Raw genomic sequence first — 18,255 nt, 5'->3', positions numbered from 1 at the left:
ATAGTTCCCACAAAGACTTCTTTCTTTGCACTGCACATTCAGTGAGGATGAATACAAATTCAAAGGACATTCTACTCCAATTACTATGTGAAAAAGTATTTCAGAGAATGTTCCTGCTAATTGTCTGAAAGAGTTGGATGGGCTAATTTGGGATCATTATGGGGCATCATATATTTCTCCTCTATTCTAAAAATGGTTATATTTACATTGTACCATCTATCAATCCCAAAGTGTTCTACAAATATCAGGGAGTATATACAGAAAACTCTGAAGCCAGCCGTAAGTGAAATGGCACCCACTCCCAAGAGTGAAGTAACATTGTCAGGCTGTGCTGTGGCCAAAATCCAAGAGCACAGAGGCATGTGTGTTTATAACAGAAGGAAGAGCTTTATTAGTGATAACACAGAAGAAGAATTCAGCTTAAAGGATGCAACAACGATAGAATACCATTGGGTCAGAGACAAAGCCAAATGGGTATGAAAATAGTTGTGGATTTAGAATGATTTATCTAAAGATGTACTTGTTAAATGTGCTATGTATATTTAAAGGTCTTTATTAATTCTAGAGACATTTTAGATATATGTCCAACTAAAGGGGCCATAACGTGGAAGGGCACAAGATACACTTACATAATGTGACACTAAGAAGTTATTTAAACAATAGATTAGGCTCTAAAGAAATTAAAACCAGATCCTCTCTCTCACACCCTATTACATTTTGCTGTCATGCCTCTTCAGTGCTAAAATTATCAGACTATCTCATCAAGACATACCATGTGCCATGCTTTAGTATTTGCAGAGCTGCTCGCACAGCTTCCCTCAATTGGCCATCATTCATGTTTGCTCATTTGTCACATTCATGTACTTTAACTTGCTGTGGATTTATAGGAGTTTTATATTATTAAGTTGTCTTTGAAATTACTGGAAACGAGACCTTAAAAAATAGTTACATTGAAACCAATTTAAAGTGACATGTTCTTTTTGACTAATATGAGGTATGATTTCCCAGAAAGCAGCATTACTGTCAGGATGCCTGGCTTTACTTTTGGAAGTAAACTTCTGTACAATATCAGTACCATTGTACAAAGAATCTTATGTGCCCTCTTTAAAGAATCTGTTGTGGCACAGAAACTGAGTATTTCTCATTCCTCCTAGCCTGGGGGAGAGTGAGAAGTAGGCAACCTTCACTTTCTCAGAACAGTATTTATTTATTTATTGTTCTTTCCCAGTTCAAGATGGCATATGCTAACAGCTTCTGTTGCAGTGATATCTGTAAGCTTCCTTTGTTCCAATATTGTCAACTGCAAACTTCTAACATCATGCATCAGTCCCCAAAAGCATGAGACTGACGCAAAACTCTAGGGATTTTAAAAATAATAAGTTTTGGGTCCTTTTTATTTGTTTTTGGATCCTTTAGTGTTCATTTTCAAACTTTCATCCACAACTATGAAAGCCAGACATTTAGCTTTCACTATCAAAAAAAAAAAAAGTTAATATTTTGGTGTATTCACATGACTCTAGCAGCCAGGACTTTAAGACAGATGCAAAATATCACATGACTTATGAAAAAAAAATCACAAGAGTTCGCAAAACTGTTTTTTTTGGTTGCACATATAATTGCAGAATAAAGGAAACATCTGTCTTCAACCTTGACCTATTAGTACAACAAACTACAAAAAGAAAATGCTGATTGTTGTGCTACATCTTTCTTCCCCTTGTTCCCAATCTCTGTAAATTTTCCCCAACATCTCCACTGACAGCTTAGCAAGCACAAGAAGCAAAATGCATTTCTCCTTAATATCCTACATATACTTATACAAATTTGTTGTTACAAATATGGAAATTTTTACCCATAACACCTTTCACATGTAATTCTGAAATTTAACTTATCGGTACAACATTTTTGTACAGAATACATATGGTCAGTTAACTCAGCATTGTGATGCAGCCAGCTCTGTGCTTAGAACACTGCAGATTTTAACAGCACACTCAACACTATATAATCGCTTAAGCCACAAGATATAGTAAATTGTAACTTATTGAAACTGAGGAGGAACATAGGTAGGCATATTTGGTTTGAAATTTCACCAGGAAAATGAGGTTCATTTCCCTATATACACAAGAAGGGTCATGATATATATAATAATAAATAAAACCTTTTTTTGGTTCACTGGCAGTTTCAAACAAACTCAGAACAACCAACACTAAAAATCAAATCTAAAAAATTCTGGCAAATTGAAAAACAAAAAAAAACAAAAAAAAACAATTTTGGGTTTGAATAAAACTTTATTGGACCCAAAACATTTTGTTTCTGAGTATTTTAAAAGGGATAGATTCACAAAATATCAGTAAGAGGAGGTACACTCTTATATACCTTTTAACTCAGTTATTGGGAAACTCACCTGGAATGGCTGAGACCTAGGTTTGACTCCCCACTCCATTTGAATCCAGGTACACACGTACCTAGATATGCCCTGATCACAGGCTATAAAGTATTCTGGAAAAGGCCTCTATCAGTGTCTTCTGCTGAAGCTATTCCACTTTATATAAAACATTTCAATAGTCATTGGGCCAAATAGTATAAGAATGACTCTGTAGACTATTGATTAGGGTGCTCCCCTAGGCTGGGGGTGATCCAAGTTTAAGTCCCTGGTCTCGTGAATATTTCTGGTTTAAGCTATACCAGCAAAAACAGCACAGGTATACCAGCAAATCTTTTCTAGTGAAGACTGACCTTACTCAATCACCGGTAGCAACTTAATTATCTATTTCCTTAACAGAAGCCAATTTCTTTCTCTCTATGTAACTTAATTCAGAAGAAAGTAATTTTTTTTTCTTGGCAGGATTTGCCATCATATATGGGCATATTGAAAAAAGTTGTCAATATATGTGCATAGAACAACTAACTGTTTTGCTTTTTTATACTACATAGGTCTGATTAATAAAAAGGTGCCAGGAATGAAGTCATCATAAACGTAATGGTTTGTTTTGAGAAAGAATAGCATTGGACAAAATTGACATTAACCTTGCCACTTTAACCATAAGATGCAATTTTTAAAAGTGTACAAGTGAAAACCTAATTCCTCTAGCAATAAATAAATCCAGATTAGATTGTCCAGATGTCCCAATTTTATAGGGACAGTTCCAATATATGGGGCTTTTTCTTACATAGGTGCCTGTTACCCCCCAACCCTCTGTCCCAATTTTTCACACTTGCTATCTGGTCACCCTAGTCCAGATGCACAAGCATGTTAAACTCACTTAAGAGTCACCCAATGGCACCGAATCAAGTCCATTTATCTGTTGGTATGTGCTGCAGGTTATACAACACAAGCCAAGCCCAAACACAGGACAGAGGAGGCCCTTCAGTTTGCCCAGTAAATCTGATGCACTTGTCTAGTGACAAACTAGAATCATTAGCAGGTAAGATAAGAATGGCTCTTAAAAAAGAAAAAAAACACTTTAATATATTCAAGTGAACCATTCCAATACCCCTACCGCTGTATTACAGTGCCAGCATTAAGTATGTGGATTTGACTTAGTATGTTTTGAGGTCTATCAATCACCTCTTTTCCTGAAGAGACTCTTGCACTCCATGAATTTCTTGGAGTAGAGAAAAGGCTCTCAACCTCTTTAAGCAGATTGACCTCAAAGCAACCCCTTTGAACGTCAGCAATGTTAACTTCTCTGTAATCATTTCCCTGTAGAAATGATTTGTGTGTCTGTTCTTCCTAAATGCTTCTTGGTCCAGACACAGTTTATTTAAAATAGATGTAGGGCAGAACTTAAAAGTCAAGTGAAGTGGACTTGTTAATACTCTGCACTGCCAGGCGGGTTACCCAAATTGGATTGCTGCTGCTGGTACTTTTTCCTGGAGTTGTCAAAAATCCCCTTGTCAATTGAGAACAAAGTACGTCCGGTTCTAAAAAGGAGTTTGAATCACTTCACTGGGAAGATGGTGGCAGCAATGTGTGGTCTTGAACACTGGTGGGCATAGAATATAAATAGCAAAATGGGGATGGTTGGAAAAGGCAGATACTCAGGGCTACTTAAGTGATAGGCCGGACAAACTACAAAGAGATAGCAGGAGTCATGGATACAAGAGATTTGAAGGAGAACGTCTCAATGCTTCTGCATGAGAATATTCTCCACAATTGGCTCTTTCCTCCCTACAATATTTCAATACTGACCTGCTCCTATAACACATATTTTGAATTTCAATACCTTTCAAGGTACTGCAGCACTTCTCTTTTCATAGTTTCTCCTCCCCCACCCCCAAATGAGGGTGGAAAAACAAGCTTTTGTCAACCCTGTTTCCTATTCATCCATCTCTCTCTAAAATTAACTGGATCATTCAGCATTTGTGGCTTCATAGATGTTGTTATCGCTATCATCTGGAGACATTCAACTCATTAAAAATAAATCAGATCAATACTATGCAAGTTGCTCTTCAAATACATGCTACATTGATTTTTGACTAACTATATTGTTCAGGGGATGTCATAAGATATCTGGGGTTGGAAAGTCTATCAAAACTCAAAACTAGTTAGAGGGTGAAAAATACTGAACTGACGACTAGGTTTTGGATTTTAAAAAATTGTTTAGGTTGCTCCTGATTGTACAAATTAAATAGAGATTTCCATGACACATATAAAAGAACATATGAAGCCTTGAGCACTTTAAACATGATTTTCTTTGTCTTCCTTTACAAACTACTGTAACAGGTAGATAAGACAGTAACTGATTAGAAACATTGATTGGGCAGTGTATTAAAAAAAATCAATTAAGGCAATTTGGAAGGCTGATTTGCCTTAAGAATTTTAAATAGGAGAAGACCAGTTTTCTTTTCAGAGGGAACAAAGGAGCATAACTTGTACGTCTCAAACATGACAGGTCTATGTAAAAACACTGCACTATCCCCCAAAGAAAAGTTATTTTAAAAACATACCAAAAAAAAAAAAAAAAAAAAACAACCAACCAGACATCTTAATTTTGGAAATCAATAAGTACAAAGTCATTCTTAAAAACATAATAGTATTCACTGTATTATTGCTTTGAACCTCTACATAAACTATATATATATATATATATATATACACACATACACACACGGATATATACTATGCACATATATAGATTTTAAAAATAAAACAAAGCACTATTATAGTTGGGGAGGCAATATGGCTGCCACTCAGAGAGAGTAACGTTATTTATGACTTCTAAAGCAGGAGAGTCACTCAGACTGGGAGCCAGTCAGGGCCAGTGCCACCATTTAGGCAAACTAGGCGATTTCCTAGGGCGCCAAAAAGCGGTGCCCCCAATTTTTTTTTTTTACAGTACTCCTACGCCCCCTCCCCGAGCATGTGGTCGCCGCTCCACTTCTCCCGCCTCCCAAGCTTGCAGCACCAATCAGCTGTTTGGCGCCACAAGCCTGGGAGGGGAGGAGAATTAGAGCAGGGGCGGCGTGCTCGGGGAGGAGGCGGAGCAGAGGTGAGCTGGGGTGGGGAGCTGCCGCATGGCTCCCTGGGCCAGGGGGGAGTGGAGCTGCCGTGGGGGTGCCTCAGGGAGGGGGGGAGCTGCCGCAGGGCTGGGGGGGGGGTGCAAAGTGGAAGTTTCGCCTAGGGCGTGAAACTTTGTTGCACCGGCCCTGGAGCCAGTTAATGGCCGATTGCTCTCACCAAGTTTCAGAACCTGATACATGAATGTGACAATTGTACACGGTGTCAGGGAATGTTATGATGATGGATCAAAGATCAACTCTACAATTGCCTACAAACTCTGACAGACAGTATTACTAAGCATGACATCTGCTTGGTAATGGGGGACTTCAACGCCAAGTTTGGGGATGACAACAATGGAGTGGATAAAGTAGTGTGCAAGCACAATTTTGGTTCTCAAAATCAGAATGGTGGAAAAAACTGATAGAAGTGTGCTGATAACAGAGCTCATAATTTGTGGAAGACTTTTCCTCTCACAAAGATATCCATACATTAGCTTGAAATTCCTCTGATGGCATTACTAGGAACCAGACTGACCATCTCTGTATTGGAAGGAAATTTAGATCAGCTCTTCAGGATGCCAGCGCACAGAGAGAAGGTGATATCAGAGAAGACCATAATTTCTGAAGATCAAACTCAAGAAAAACAACCCCAAAAGAGCTCATGCTTTGGGGCTAAAAATAGCACTGTAGATATTTGGGCTCCGAGGCACTCCCCCCTTGGTTAGATTTTAGAGCCCGGACCCCAACATTTACACTCCTATTTTTAGCCCACAGGGCAAGCATGAATCAGTTGACCTGGGCTCTGAGAGTCGCTGTCACAGGGTTTTTTTTTTTTTTTGCCACTATAGAGACATACTGTCTGAGCTCTGATGGGGCAAGGCTAGATGGCTATAGGAAAGTAGTGAGAAACTGGTATGTTAGCCCCAGGCTAAACAAATCCCTGTTACCATGGTAACCAAATGGCAGTTGCTCCAGGTCAATCAAGACACCTGGGGCTAATTAAGATCCTTCTAGAAAGCAGTGGAGACAGCTAGGTTGATTGGGACACCTGAAGCCAATCAAGAGGACCCAAATCCTGGAAGGAACATAGTCAAGCGTGTACTGCAGATGAGAGATCATATAGCCCGAGTTACTCCCATTGTATGGGAACACTTGGAGAAAGCACAGGAGACTCAATGAACCCATTACAATCACCAAGCAAAGGTTTGACAGTTCCAACTGTGGGACTGGGTGATGGTACAGGTACCACAGTAGAAAAAAACTTTTGGCCCAGTGGTTGGGACCCTACAAAGTGGTCAAAGCTGTGGGGGAGGTGTACTATAAAGTCCGGCAGCTAGGACGCTGGAAGCTGAAGCAAATTTACCACATCAATCTTCTAAAACCTTGGCACGACCAAGAGGCATGTTTAGTTACCCAGGAGGCCCTTCCCCAAGAGAATAACCTACATGAGCAAGTGAGGATATCACCCGACTTGATGCCCAACCAAAAGGTCGAGGCAGCCGACATGATCAACCACAACTGAGATGTGTTCTCTACGAAACCGGGGCAGATGACCAAGACCTATCACCATATCCGCATGATCCCTGGAGCCAAGGTAACATTGAGACCCTACCGAATCCCAGCAGCCAAAAGAGAAGAGATCAAGGCCAAAGTGAAGATGATGTTAGAATTAGGGATCATTGAGGAACCTCAGAGTCAGTGGTCCAGTCCAATCGTACTAGTGCCCAAACCTGATGGTACCACAAGGTTCTGTAATGACTTTTGCTGATTGAAGTATCCCAATTTAATGCATATCTCATACCACGCATCGACGAACTGGTTGATCGATTGGGTAGTGCCCGATTCCTGACTACCCTGGATTTACAAAAGGGTATTGGCAGATTTCCCTGACCAAAGAAGCTAAAGAGAAGACCGCGTTCTCCACCCCAGCCACCTTTCAGCACTTCATGGATAAGTTGCTGCAGCCTGATACTAGTTATGCAGCTGCATACCTAGATGATGTAATCATCCATACACCAGACTGGGAAACCCACTTGGAGAAAGTTGAGGCAGTACTGCACACCTTAAGGCGGGCTGGCCACACTGCTAATCCCGATAAATGTGCCATAGGGTTAGTAGAGGCTATGTACCTGGGGTATATTGTAGGAAGGGGCATAGTGAAACCCCAAATGAATATGTCAGAGGCAATTCAAAACTGGCCCCGGCCGATCCGGAAGAAGCAGGTCTCTGCATTCCTAGGCATAGTAGGGTATTACTGACGTTTTATTTCACACTTCGTCACTAGGGCAAGTCCCCTAACAGACCTAGTAAAGGCCCAAGGTCCAGACATGGTGAAGTGGACTGACGCAGCAGTAGGGGCATTCACAGACCTTCGGACAGCCCTCTGTAATTACCCTGTACTCATAGCCCCAGACTTTAACAAAGAATTTATTTTACAAACAGATGCTTCTGAGGTGGGGTTGGTGGCTGTTCTATCACAAATGGTAGGAGAAGAGGAACACCCGATCCTCTACCTAAGCAGAAAGCTTCTCCCAAGAGAACAGAAATACACGGTAGTCGAGAAAGAATGCCTTGCTGTCAAATGGGCCATGAAGACACTGCGTTATTACTTCTTAGGCCAGCGATTTACTCTTATGACGGAGCATGCACCCCTCCAGTGGATACAGCAGAATAAGGAAAAGAATGCAAGGATCACCAGGTGGTTCTTATCCCTACAACCGTTCCAGTTCCACATATGGCACAAGGCTGGATGCCACCACAGCAATGCTGTTGGGACGCCACGCAGTGTACTCCTGACAGGCCAAGCTGCCCAACTCCATGGTGTTGAGCAGGGGGAAGGAAGGGGGGAAATCGTGATGGGGAAAGGCCAGATGGCTATAGGAAAGTAGTGAGAAACAGGTATGTTAGCCCCAGGCTAAACAAATCCCTGTTACCATGGTAACCAAATGGCAGTTGCTCCAGGTCAATCAAGACACCTGGGGCCAATTAAGATCCTTCTAGAAAGCCATGGAGACAAGTAGGTTGATTGGGACACCTGAAGCCAAACAAGGGCTGGCTGGAACTAGTTAAAAGCCTCCCAGTTAATCAGTTAGAGGCATGTGTCAGGAGCTGTAGGAGGAAACTGCACTGCTGGAAAAACTGGGCAGTACAAACCCTATCAGGCACAAGGAAGAAGGCCCTGAGGTAGGGGTGAACTAATTGTTGAAGGGGGGGGGGGGCTGCTGTGAGGAAGTGGCCCAGGGAATTGTACTCATCCTGTTTCAAAAAGTCTGCTATCAATAGCTGCTACTATTAGGGTCCCTGGGCTGGAGCCCGGAGTAGAGGGCAGGTCCAGGCTCCCCCCAACCCCCACTCTTCCCGGTTAATCAAAGAGACTGTGGGCTGGTCTACACTGGGGGGGGGGGGAAATCGATCTAAGATATGCAACTTCAGCTACGCGAATAGCGTAGCTGAAGTTGAAGTATCTTAGATCGAATTACCTGGGGTCCACATGGCGCAGGATCGACGGCTGCGGCTCTCCCGTCGACTGCGCTACCACCGCTTGCTCTGGTGGAGTTCCAGAGTTGATGGTGAGCGCGTTCGGGGATTGATATATCGCGTCTTAACGAGACGCAATATATCGATCCCGGATACATCGATTGCTACCCGCCGATACGGCGGGTAGTGAAGATGTACCCTGTGAGACAACAGATACTGTATGAGGGAGGGCTGCTTCTTCCCACCTCCCTTGCTGGCTTATGATGAAAGTGGCTCAGTAGGCTGTGACCCTTACCTCTAAAAAGAGAAGGGCTATGTGGAGGGTCACAGTGAGCCTCTGAGACTAGCGAAATCCACCTGGAAGCGCAGGACTCACTGAGACAAGGTCCGAGCTTTGTCATAGAGGCTAACGCACAGGACATTACTGCAGCAATTTCAGGACTTGCATCCATTGTTAGAATGCCACATTGATACTTTCTGTGGGACAATATCAAACACCACAACTAACGTAACTGGTTTTCAGACAACAAACTTAAGTCTGGATATATGAGGGTGTATGGAAGTGTGTGACAGAGAGAGAAAACAACCCAAAGCTAACCAACTCCTCAATAACACCTCTAGAAAAGAAAAAAAAAACAGCAAAAAAATCTATATTAAAAACAAAGGACAGAGCAGTAAAAAGCAATATGGCAAGAAACAAGTACATGGATAACATTGTGAAAGAAACTGAAGCAGCTGCTGACAGAGATTATAATGTTTTTACAATCAGATCAACAAGGTCCTAACGGGCAAGACACTAGCTAGAGTGCCTGTCAAGGATAAGGAAGGACTTCAAAAATAAAAATGAACTGGGAGGGATAGGTGGAGCCCTTTCAAGAAGTGGTGTTGCTTTGATTAGCACAAGAAATTATTGAGTTTGACCAAGAAATTAAACATCCAAAAGTAGACATGACATCTCACATCACAAAGAAATCAAACACACAATATAAAAAAGTTAAAACCTGAGAAAGCTGCAGGAGAAGACCAAACCACTGGGGAAAAGCTTAAAGTGTAGATTATGAAACCTTTGATAAAAATCACCGATCCAAAGCATGGGACCAGAAAAAGCCTCTGTAAAAATGGAAAAAATTGCTTTATAGTCAAGGTACCAAAAAAAGGTGACCTACGTTATTGCAACAACTGATAAGGTGTTCTATTCCTCTCAGTGATAGGCAAAGTCTTCTGCAGTTTCCTTGCAAGCAAAAGAAAGGAAACTGTTGAAATGAAGCTAAGGGAAAAGTAAGCTAGATTTCAATTCAGAAGATCATGTATAGACCAAATATTCACACTAACAATCATTGATGACATCAAATGGAAAAATCATAAGCGTCATAGATTTCAAAAAAACATTTGACAACATCCATTGAGATTCACTGTGAATAATCTTGAAGTGTTATAGTTTGGCAACAAAAGTGATGAATATCAACAAGGTTGGTTATCAAGATACATCATGCACAGGTGCTACAGGCTAGCTCACCCTTTAAAGAGATTTGGGCTCCGCCTTTCCTATAGCAGAACAGCCACTGTGCAAGTTGACCCTGATTGGCTAGGGATCAAGTAGCTCAATTCAGTAATCAGACCAATCTGGGGAAGAGCTAGGTGATTTCTATAAAGGACTGCGTGGCAGGCTCAGGTAAAGGCCAATCTCCAGGAAGTGGATGGGGAATAAAACTCCAAATAGGGAGAACCAGAGTGGGGGAAGGACTCCAGTGCTGTAACCCTTAGAGTTAGCAACTCGAATGGGAGCCAGGCCTCCAGAGAGAGTCCGGAGGGTCAGTACTCTGAGCAGAGTGGAAAACCCTTTTGTTTATGTTTTTTATACCTGAGAAGGCCTCCTTGCTGGAAGGTAGACATGTTGCAGGAATATTGCAAGAGGAAAATTAGGTGGAGCCACATCTGCACTACACTACAATGGGCCAAAAGTGGGTTCAGGAAGGATGCCACAACATGTAAATTAAACAGACATGAGCAATTGATACCATGACTGGGATCACACAAAGATGCAGTCCCTCACCTCTCCTCTTTGGCATTGCCACCAACTTCATTATGAAAACAAGTGTAGACATATACAACACGGGCATGGCATGGTTTAACAAAAATACACTAGAAGACCTAGATTTTGCTGATGACATCGCAACTCACAGAAGCCACAGAAATACAAGAGGTGAATCAATTCACATTCTTTGACAGTAATACAAGCCAATGGTAGGAAATAATGTCACAAATTGGTAAGACAGCAGCTACGTTGACCAGTTTCAACAAGATTTGGTCATCTGAAGTCTACAATTGAACGATCAAATCACAAATCTTCAATTCAAATATCATTTCTACCCTATGCATGTGAAAGCTGGCAATCCAAAAAGTAGACATATCTAAATGTCATTACATTGAATGAATTGGTAACAAATGCAGAGATTTTTTCAGAGTTCAATCTCTGATCTCCAAAGTTATCAAGAAAAGAAGGGGGAAATATCTGGGGCATACGTTAAGAAACCAGAGCATCTTCCATGATAGGTATATTTGGGCAGCTGGAAGAATAGGTAAGAAGGGCCAACCAAAAGAAACCCTCTATCAAGCAGTATTCAAAATGAGACTTAAACATGGATGGTATGCAAAGAGTGACCCAGGCTAGACATGGTTGACAGAGCCTTGTTCATGTTCTAAGCAATGTCTGACAGTGTGGGAAGGATTCAGATTCTTACAGATTTCAAGGCATTCTAAACTGCACAAGACAAATGGCAAATAGATGATTTAACTAACAATTATATCAAGCCATTATGACAATTTTGGAAACTCCATCATATTACTAAATAGGCATGCAGTTAATACAATTATAATGGTGCACTATGATGTTATGAATAGAGGACATTGTCAAAGATATTCACCATCATTTCAAAAATCAGTGATGACAAACAATTGAAAGCATGAAATGAGAATCACTTGGCTTAGCTTTGTTAAGAAAAATAAAACTACAGAAAATTAAAAGTTACATGCCTTTGTTCAGAATAGTAGGCCTAAAATGTATCTTCACCTTTTACCAATAACATTTAATTTACATTATGATAGTCAGATTTTGATTAATTTGACCCATTTGATGTTACACCTACCAAGTTACAAAAGTTTGGTTGAATCTTTTCTACATTCAGATTGAGAATAATGAAACTGTCTTCTTGACCGCTATGAGTTCTCTACAGTTTATATAGTGTTTATGAACTATTTATTGTGTATTTATTCTTGATTTTGCTAAGTACATATTCCTAATGAAATATTTTACTATGCCAGATTAGGTGACATTTCATTGTACTGTACATCTGGGCTGGGCTGAAGATGTGTACTAATATTAAATATAACAATGTTCTAAAGGGTGCAGAAACCAGGACATATTAGCTCTAGATTTGTAAAGTAAGTTCCAGTTCAAATGAAGGAGACATTTACTGCGGACGTGAGGCACTTAACTAATTCTTTACATTCAATTTCACACAAGTCAGAGAATACATAGATCAGAGCAAAGAGACTTCCTGTAAGATGTCAACAAGGCAGTCCTCAAACAAGGTTAGATGTACAGAGAAAACAAATGGAAGACAATTAACTAGGAAAGTTAAAAGGAGCAAGAGGTCAGAATCATGGGAACATGGAAAAAATGAACAAGGTCAGTTGACATGCAGCAAGGGGGAAAACATCAACGCATAAGACAAAGTATTAAAATAAAGTGGAAATAACATAGGCCTAACTCAGGACTAAAATTATAAAGTAAAACACCAACAATTAAGTTTGGTACACTGCACACTGCTACACGACCCAATAGCAGTTCTAGGAGATCAGGTTGACAAACTCATATTTAACTAGTTTTGATCAATACACCTTTTCTTCTGAAGTACATCATGTGCATTTAAAATAGTGTGGTTAGGGAGGATTAATGGAGTCTGTGCTTGCAGATGTTGTTAACAAAACTAGGCTTTTTTCCTGGAAATCAGTGTGGAGTGAGAGGTGAGGATGTGTATTAATTACCATACTTGTTGATTCCCAATTTTTCACTCTTAAGTTTTTATGTTTGTTTCCTTTCCATAGAACTACTTAAAAAAAATCCATTAAGCATGAGTGGACGCTGAATGTACCCATTCCCAATCTCCCACCTCCCTTCCTTAGGCACCTGAAATTATCTCATACTTCGAGTTTGTTGGCTTATATCATGGTTTCAAAAGTTCATGATTTTTATTCACTTTTTAGAAAAATGGATATGGAAGATTTTCAAAAGAAACAGAACAAGATGGAAACATGAAGCTTTTGACACCACTATTGCATCTACAAAGATAAGATGCTCTAACAATGCAGTATCAGGGTGTGGTAAAGTAAATGCAATATAAGTTATAATAGAAATAATTTTTTCTCCCTCAAATAGTAAAATGGATAATCAATGAAGAAGCCTTAGCCAGATCCTATAGTGTTTGTCTACACTTGAAATGCTACAGCGGCACAGTTGCACCTCTGTAACGCCTCAGTGTAGACATTACCTACATTGATAGGAGGGGTTCTTCCATCGGTGTAGAAAGTCCATCTTGAGAGGCAGCAGCTAGGTTGACGGAAAAATTCTTCCATCAACCCAGTGCTGTCTACACTGGGGTTAGGGTGGCTTAACTGCTGCACAGGGGTGTGGATTTTTCACTCCCAGAATAACAGAGGCCTTATCTACACTAAACGTTTTGTTAGCAAAAAAAATGCCTTTTGCCGACGAAAGAGTGGAGGTGTACACACTACAAAGCTATTTTTGGTGGAAAAACTCTGCTGTTTTGCTGGCAAAATAAACCCACCTCAACAAGAGGCATAAACTTTTTGCGGCAATGTTAAAGTGACAAAACGTCAGTGTAGACACCGCTGTTCATTTTGTCGACATAACTGGCTTCTGCCAGTATCCCACAATGCTTGCTATGATCGCTCTGCTCATTGATTTGATCTCTGCTACCCTGCAGGCATGTGCCCCCTCCCCTTTCAAAGCTCTGGGAAGTATCTGACAGCAGAGCATGCTGCTCCATGTGGGGAACAAAGAGAAAATCATTAACATGGAATGCTCCTGTTCTGTCCTGCACTAAGAACACAGCAGCAGGCAGACTGCTATGCGGGGGGACTGCTATGCTGCTTTGGCATTACTCAGCACGGAGAGCTCACAGACCTGCTCAGGATGCGGCCCCCAGCAGCTGAGGCGGTAGAGAGAGAACTCCAAGGGAATCACAGAACCATAAGCAAGCAGGCAGAGCAGGAGAAACTGCTGTGCTGAGCAGAGCTGGGGGCTGACTTGGGAGGGTGTCCGCTTCCCCCTGCCTCAGGATAGGTCAGTCAGCCTGCCCCAGACACACCACTCTCCTCTCCCTCCCCCCACACACTTCAGTTGAAAAAGCAACTGACCATCTACTAGGATGTGCCTGGAACGATGGGATTGAGAAACCTGCATCATGTGATGCTGTAGCTGCCCCATGAGGCATTGCAAACACTTCCCAAAGCACCCTGCGGCCAGTTGCATAGTGGGATAGCTACCACAGTGCACTGCTCTCTCTGTTGATGCAAGAGCTGTTAGTGTGGATGCACTCTGACTCAAGGAGCTAGTGTGGACATGCAACAGCAGTTTTAATGAAAGCGGCATAACATTTGCTGACAAAACTTTGTCGTGTAGACAAGGCCATAGTTAAGCTGATTTAATTTTCTAGTCTAGACCAGGCCATAATGGCTAACCTAAGACAACTAATAATCTACCATGAAAGTGCTCTTGCCATCAGCACAATTACAACTAGTGTTAGCTTTACACCCAGTAGCAAATGCTTCCATGATTGGACCTCAACTCTGCCACACTTATTCATGATGTGTAATAATTAGAGTAATGGCACTCCTCCTATGAGTAGGAACTGCTTACCATGAGTGACGGCTGGTCTACACTGAAAAGTTACATTGGCAAAGCTAGTCTCTGGGTTGTGAAAAATCCACACCCCTGAGAGACACTGGTAAAACAAACTACCTTCTCCCCAGTATAGATGGTAGCTAGGTTGATGGAAGAATTCTTTTGTCAACCTAGTACTACATCTCAGGGAGTGGATTACCTTTGCTGACAGGAGAACCCCTCCCATTGCTGGAGTGTCTACACTGAAGAACTGCAGCTGTGCCACTGTGGCATTTTAAGTGCAGGCATAGCCTAAGAGTTAAACCATCCAGCCCTGAATTAAAAAAAAAAAAAGTACATACAGGTAATACTCTGACAATGTTTTCTCCTTGTGATAGAAGAACATTTATACCTACAACGCTGTATGTCCAACTCTGTCCATCAATAAGCTCCATAGTCAGTTTTGTATTTGTATTTTACACACACTGATTTTTCCCCCCCAAACAGATACAAGCAGAACATTACCTGCAGACATAACCTGCTCAAATTCTTATATTCTTATCAAAGCGCAATCTAGAAAATATTCTCAACAACCTAAAAAGCACAATGAGACAGCTCCATACACAAAAGGCAAAGGTTTCCTGGAAAATATAAGCTAAATTTATGTTAAATACACTTAGATTTCAACAGGAAAATAAAAGCCACATTGAAAAGGAAAGCAGTATGCCTTCAACAGCTGAACTTATTATAATGAATAGTATTTGACTTGATCAGTTGAGCCGCCTTCGGAAATAGCGGTATTGTGTGTGATTCTAATACAAGACATAACTTTTTATTAGAAAGGCTTGGATTATTCTTTCTTATATATAAGGTAGACTTATTGTGCATAGTATTTCTAGTACTATATTCCATTGAAATGTTCATTAGTCAGTACTGTAGCTTGTCTATACGATGGAGTAATATGCTCAACGGGGGTGTGATTTCTAAAGCACAGTAACACGTTGTACATTAATTGCTCCGTATAGATCCTGTTGGTGCACACCTACTGCACTTTAACATTGTACTGTTTCTAACAACACTATGTTAAAGTACACCAGCAGCAGCTACATGGACCAATTAATGCACAGCAAGTTGGTGCACTTTAGAAATCACACCCCCGAAGAGCACATTACCCCACTGTGTAGTTAAACCATCAGAGGCAGGTCACCTACCACACTACTGAAAGGTGCTCTAATATTACATTGATGAGGGTGGCATAAGAATTTATATAGGACAGAATCATCTGTATAAATTGGCTTTCATTACTTCTTAACATAGTACTGCATTATACATTCAGTACATACATGGTACATAACCAATGTCAGCCTGATTTTCTGTACAGATTTAGGGAATATAAAAAAGAAGAAGCTGTAGCTTCAGTCCCAGAATAAAAAGTTACTTATTAGTTTATGCCCATCTCAGGGTCAAGGGAGGACCAATCCCTACCTGCATAAATTAAGGTAACCCTCAATACCAATAAAAAGAAGAGCCATCCATTAAGGATTCTAGCCTCCCAACATGATTCATCCATAAATTAGAGACAAAACAGGTTTTTAAGAGAGTTCTGTAACAAGGGATTTTAAAAAACGTATTTATAAATACAACAAAAATACTACCGCATAAATAATTCAACTTGATTTTACTCACTGGTGGTGTTGTCTAGTAGTTAGAAAGGAATGGGAGTTTGGTTCCTGGGTTCTATTCCCAACTAGCACGTTATAATCAATCAGTGTCCTGGACAAAAGTCTGTTATTTAAGAAGACCAAATCTTCAAAAGTCGCAAAGAAATTGTTGACACAATTTTAAAGATAACACCTTTGCAGTCGCATTTAATCATGAATACTTTTATCCACAGAATATCAAATGTGCATGCTAATACCTTAGACATGTAACTACTCTGTTCTGACATATGTCTAGTTTGCATGTAAAAAACCTACCATTTATTGTGATAAGGCACTCTACTCACTGTGGGGTGGTGCCACATCCTGGCCGTTCTGGGGATTAGCTCTGCCAGGCCAATGCCCCTTGTGGCAGTTGCACTCTGTGTATTCTCTGTCAGTCCACAGCCTCTCTTTCACTCTAGGAGTTCCTGCTTCCTCTTTGTGACTTGGCCCTCTCGCCAAGTCACTCAGCATATTTCCCCCTTCTGAGGTATCAAAGTCTTTCCTTACAAGGAGACTTAGGGGCAGCAAATGGGAGGGCTGCCTATGATGCACTTCCCCAGTGGCTGGTAGGGGAACCCAGGCCCACTCTCTACTCTAGGTTCCAGATCAGGGACCCTCTAGTCAGCAGCCAAGGTCTGCTTCCTTTTGGACCTTACTACCTTTTCCCTGAGCCTTTCCTTACCCTCTGCCTCACCCTCTCCGGGGTGCGTCAACCACACAATGCCCTCCTCCCGGGGAAGGCATTGCTTCCCTACAGCTCATTCGGTTCCCAGCTTCCTGGCTTTATAAACCTGGCCCAGCTCCTCCCCCAGCTGGACTTCATCAGCAGATTAGGCCTTAGCACTCCTGGCTTTCCTCCAGGTGCAACCTATAGGTCAATTGGTCTAATTTACTCCATCAGACCTGGTGTGGGGTGGACAGTTATATCTTTGGGGCAACAGTTTTAGGAAGAAATCACATGAAACACAGAGCTGTAAACCTTAAAAGCAGCCATTTATTGCCACCCACTGAACGAACCAAAAACTAGCCGAAACTGGTTGGGCTATCCCCTAATAATCTAACTCAGTTGCCATAGCAACAACAAGATTCTATTACCATGACAACCAAATACACAACATATTCATCCCCCCCTTAATGAGAACATGCCCTAAATCAGGGGTGGCCAACTTGAGCCTGAGAAGGAGCTGGAATTTACCAATGTACATTGCCAAAGAGCCACTGTAATACGTCAGCTCCCCAACCCACAGCTCCCAACACCTCCCGCCCACTGGCAGCCCCCGGCAATCAGCGCCTCCCCCTCCGTCCCCACACCTCCTGATCAGCTGTTTCATGGCATGCAGGAAGCTCGGAGGGGGAGGAGCAAGGGCATAGCAGGCTCAGGGGAGGGGACCGGACGGGATGGAGTGGGGGCAGGACCTGTGGCAGAGCCAGGGGTTGAGCAGTGAGCACCCCCTGGCACACTGGAAAGTTGGCGCCTATAGCTCCAGCTCCAGAGTCGGTGGACCTATACAAGGAGTCGCATATTAACTTCTAAAGAGCCGCATGTGGCTCCAGAGCCACAGGTTGGCCACCCCTGCCCTAAATAAAAACAAACACTAAACTAGAGAAGAAGGTTGGACTGCCTCTGTTTCCGGCTAAGCCCCTGGGATTATTTTGTCCCGTAACCGTGGG

Source organism: Chrysemys picta, chromosome 9 (genome assembly GCF_011386835.1).
Source record: "Chrysemys picta bellii isolate R12L10 chromosome 9, ASM1138683v2, whole genome shotgun sequence".
Lineage (NCBI taxonomy): Eukaryota > Metazoa > Chordata > Testudines > Emydidae > Chrysemys > Chrysemys picta.
This window is presented reverse-complemented; position numbering follows the sequence as displayed.